Raw genomic sequence first — 5548 nt, forward strand, 5'->3', positions numbered from 1 at the left:
CTTTGACCTCCAGGAGATGATAATTCCTTTGGGGAAACAGACATAAACACCAGTCATGAGGGAACATCTTGATGTAGGTAGAAAGGTGAAAGTAAAATAACATCTGGTGCTCAGGATAAGAAAACAAAAGATAACAAATTACACTATCACTTGTTTTCACTATATATATGTATATAAGTGATATTCAGTTTAACTTGTGAATCAATGACTTTTTATTCAGTGATGCAACCACTGGCTCTTTCACTATTCTTGTGCTTTACTTCCTAAATATTTAAGAAATTTTCTTATCGCTCACATTCATCTGGACCTCAGCTTTTCTTTTCTGTTTTGTTTTTGAATGCAGTAGGTTCTGATATAATTTAAATATTCTTGTAAAATGGCATAACTGAAAAACTAGCCAAGGCCATCTCTCTGTTACAAACAAAAGATCGACATGATCCTTATTCAATATGCACCAAACTATGGAAATAGCCCAAATGTCCATTGACAGATGAATGGATAAAGAAGATGTGGTATACATATACAATGGACTATTACTCAGCCACCAGAAAGGATGAATATTTACTATCTGCATCAACATGGATGGAACTGGAGGGTATTATGCTGAGTGAAATAAGTCAGTCAGAGACAGACAATTATCATATGGTTTCACTCATATGTGGAATGTAGGAAACAGCACAGAAGATCATAGGGGAAGGCAGGGAAAACTGAATGCGAAGTCATCAAAGAGGGAGAAAAACCATGAGAGACTTAACTATAGGAAACAAACTGAGGGTTGCTGGAGGGGAGGCGGGTGGGGGGATGGGGTAACTGGGTGATGGGCATTAAGGAGGGCACGTGATGTGATGAGCAATGGGCGTTACACACAACTGATAAATTGTTGAACACTAAAAAAAAAATAAAATAAATATTTCAATATGCAAATCCACATAAAATAATTGTTCTTATATTTCCTCTTAAATTTAATATTCATTCAGTTACTAATCATTTAATCAGCAAATATTTTGAGCCCCTAAAATGTGCCAGGTACTGTTCTAGGCGCAGAAGGGGTAACAGTGAAAGACATTGCAAAAAAACTCCTGCCCTTGTACAACTGCCATTCTATTGTGGGAGAGTGAAAATATGTAAATAAAATACATTGTATAGTAGATAATGATATGTGTTAAAGATTCAAGTAAAAATGCAGAATCCTATTGCCTAACATGAATCATACACTGAAACATGGTTATGAAAAATCTAGGAGGAAGAAATGTCAAAGAAGAACATAGGAGAGTCTGGGAACAAATGCTGGGGGGGTGGTCAAAAGAAACAACAAGTAGAAGAGTATACATCACTTTGGCCAATATTTAAAATTTCAACCTGCAGCAATAGTAAAAACAACATGATTCTTTCTGATATAATAAAGCTATTCTTCATACAAAAATGTCTCAATCTGTCCCCCCAAAACAGAGGTCCAAAATACTACCAATCGTTAAATCCATCCCTGGATGACAGTAATTCTTCCTTAAATTCAGTTGCAACCCATCTTTCATATATTTAGTCCCTAAAAACTAATTCATATGAACCACCAACAATTTATGGAAATTTGTAAATGAAGAATAAAGGGAAGATAAGAAAATGACTAATATGGACAAACATATACCTAATAAAGGAAGTAAGAAAATGTAGACATGCGTAATTAAAGTTCTCTTGTCTGCAATGTGTCACAAAGTTGTAGTTTGCATGTTTACTTTCTCCTTGCACTAACCACTCATTGGTTCCTTGCTTTCAGCCAGCATTTAGCTGATGTGATTTAAATCTTCACTCATGAAGGGGTCAGAGACTTTGTTGATTCCATCTTCAGTGAGTTCCTGTAGTTTTCCAGGGCATACTAAAAAGTAACCCCCTCAAAAGAGAATCTCCTGAGATACAGAGCTATGACTCTTTGTCCCTATTGTTAAGCAATATTATACTGGACATTTTGCCAGGTACTAAGTGATACAGTGTTTTAACCACCCTGCCAGGAAATAGACCCAAAATGGAAATCTGAGATGAGCTTTCTAAGCTGATGGGACCTGAATTTGTTGAAAACGTCTTCGCTACCCTGATGCTTGCTCAGTCGGATCACATTCAGTGTGGCCATGGTACTCCAAGTGGAGCTTCTACATAGGCTATAAATGTGAACTTTCCCTCAGCCAGTCTCACCTGTCACCACTAATGGTGCCAAGTGTCTAAGCAGCCAAGAGCAAAGGTCAACACTGACTCAATAATAGGGCTTTTGTCTCAGGGGAAAGAGCCAGTCACCTGGTGGCAGGATAATGATAGGAGATCCTTTTCATAATGGAGAGGCAGAGATTTATCCTCATAAAAATAAACCTGTTGGATATGGATTATTTTCCCCTCAATGCTTGCAACACTTCTGTAAAAGCCACCTTCTTTGACATCCTGAATGCTTCATTGTCATGGTGTCCCATGGCACTCACAGGGGAAAGATTTTGAAGTTGCTGCAAATGTCATGTCTGTGAAACCCATGTGTTTGTGTACTACTACAAAAGAAGACGTGTGTGTGTGTGTGTGTGTGTGTTTTATTCTTTTCTATCTCAAAATCTCATACAAATACATCTGGTTATCAGAAAGTTCATCTCATTTAAGATCTTTGATGAAAGAGAATTTGATAAATATAATACCAGGACCTCTATTCCTTGCAATACAGGAGAGACTATAAGAAAGTATGTAGATAAATACAAACTGACATATGGGAAGGTACTGAAAGGTTTTGCCCAGGCAGATCATAGGAGTTATCATGATAGCTCCTGAGAGTTAATCATAATCCTTGTGTATATGTCAAACATGTTGATGAGATTTAGGCACTGAGAATGTAGAGTTTAATGACCCGGGCTTCTGGAGACAAGATACCACAGCTAAGTTGGGAACCCAGTTTTTAAAAATATTATAAAAAGTTTTGCTGAACAATATGCAGAAAGTTCAGAGAAGAGGATCTGATACAGACTGTGAGTGATAATATATTGACTGAATTGAATCTTGAATGATGAGAATAAATTAAGCAAAGATAAATGGGAAAAATTCTAGGAAGGCAGAGTGGATGCTAGTTACAACTGTGAAGGCATATGCTCCTATCAGGGAACAGCAAGCAATTCCTAATAAAAGTAGGGTGTTAGGGTAAGGTGAGAGACATTCTAATTTCTAGAGGAAATTCAAAACTGTTTTTCTTCTGAAAGAGGCAAAGCTTTCTTGTACATGTAGGAGAAAATGCATTTCCCAACAACAAATCTAGACCACGCTCCTTGGATAGAGTTGGGTGGAAGAAGAAGCATTGCCAATAAGGATAAAGGGTTAAATATAGAACTAAAAGGGCCATATGTTCTTTTGACTCACATCATTTGCTCTTAGGTGCCTTTGTTTCATTTCAAACAACAGTTATGTCACTATAATTTTGATTAACCTAGAGGAGATAGTCAACCTTGGATGATCAAGGCGGAACCAAGCAGACCCCATGCGGGAAAGGAGGCAGAAATAGGCCACAAAAGCTCTGCTGTGGGCTTGTTTTTATGGAAGACATCTTAGATTCTGGTAGTCCAGCCCAACTCAATAGAATCAGAAACTAGAAAGAGTTCTGGGGGGCCTTGTCCCAGCAATAAATGAGAATGTGTATTTTCCAGTAATGTTGTCCATGATGGATAGAATAAGCATCAGATTAACATAAGCAGACACAGAGTAGGTGGCTAGTCAAAGATGAGAAGAAATTGGGGCCTTATTTTGACTGTTAAGACCCCAAAACAGGTAATGCTAATAATAGTCAAAGGCTCTATGAAAAGGATCTGTTCTGTAATGCTAATTTGACTAAAAAGGAAGTAATTCTGAGTAAGATGAAAAAGAATTTAAATTCAAGAAATGTGGTTTCCAATGTAGAATATGTGGTAGTCTAAAAGCCTTATTTAACTTTGTAATTCCTGGTAACTTCTGTAATAAGATATTATTCAAATCTTTTGGAAAGTTCTACAATATAGGTAGAATCACCTGTCAGGATTTATGTAAGTTGTACAGGCACGGGGTATACATCTGTTTGCCCATGTGCATCACCTTGGTGGTATTCCCTCCACAAAAACTAGCTCTACAGCTTGGAATTTAAATTTATGCTACTCTTGGGGTGCCTGGGTGATTCAGTCGTTAAGCCTCTGCCTTTGGCTCAGGTCATGATCCCAGGGTCCTAGGATTGAGCCCCACATCGGGCTCCCTGCTCTGCAGGAAGTCTGCTTCTCCCTCTCCCACTCCCCCTGCTTGTGTTCCCTCTCTCGCTGTGTCTCTCTCTGTCAAATAAATAAATAAAATCTTTAAAAATAACAAATAAATAAATAAATAAATAAATTTATGCTACTTTTTTTGATGACATATAGATACTATGAAATATTTTGCCTTGTAAACTGCTGAAAGGATCCTATCTATCTCTATGTAATTTTGAGCTTTATCATTAACAGAGGCTTAGTAGAGGTTTCCTTAGTAAGAGATGGTTTTATATTACATGCTGTAAAATCACAGTTCAAAATTACCTGAGTAAATTTATTTTCTTTAACAAGTGCTTTATAAATATTCATTTTAAAAGTCCTGTTTATAAATTGAAACAGTCCTTTTTAAATGTCCAATTACAATCATTTGACAAGTATAAATACACTTTGTGGCAAACAATACTGTGATTTATGCAGATCCCATTAGATATGACTGCAAACTATAATTATCCTACTGGACTATAATTTTGCCTGCCCAGTCATTCACAGAGTTTAATACACTCAACTGAGGCTGAATTCTTGAAGCCGTTTCTAACAGTGGCAATGATGTATGTGTCACCACCCTTTCTCATTCTGCTTTTGCTTGAATAATTTCAGCTAGAACCTCATTCATATTATTTTGCTCAACTCAACAGATCCAAAGCAAAATAATGATATTAATAGCTAGTTATTTTTACTCAGTCCAAAAAAAAAAAAAAAAAAAACTTGTTGGCAACCTTTGTAGTATTTTCTCTTTTTAGTATATTTGGTCATTAGAGGTTAAATACATTGGTAGTTAAATCATTGCGTTGTTGAAGTAAACTGTCTCCTTTAGAGAGTATTATACGTAGGCAAGAAATTACAGCTAAACTATATGTGTCAAATTTGAACAAAAAACATTTTACATCCCTATTTTAAATGCATGCCCCATCATCTATATAACTTGGTAGATAAAACCAGTTTTTTTTTAAATGTAATAAACCTTTAGTAATAGTAAATAACAATGTATAACCCAACTTAATTGCAAGATTACACAGAATCCCTTTAGCAAAGTGTTTGTATGACACCAAACAACCATGCAGTTAAGAAGAACCACCTGTTTTGGCCCCATTCAAAAATGTGGATGTGAACACAATCTTAAATAGCACTATACTGATCCTGAACAGTCTCCCTGTTAGGAAGTTTATCAGTTCACATTCACCAAATAGTTGTAGAATTGACCCTATGTTTCTAATTTAGATGGCATTCTATGGAGAACAGAGTTTATTATAATAGAGCAGTTCTCT

The sequence above is a fragment of the Callorhinus ursinus genome, unplaced genomic scaffold (assembly GCF_003265705.2).
Source record: "Callorhinus ursinus isolate GAN/ISIS: 27379988/994484 unplaced genomic scaffold, GSC_fseal_2.0 scaffold4, whole genome shotgun sequence".
NCBI classification, from domain to species: domain Eukaryota; kingdom Metazoa; phylum Chordata; class Mammalia; order Carnivora; family Otariidae; genus Callorhinus; species Callorhinus ursinus.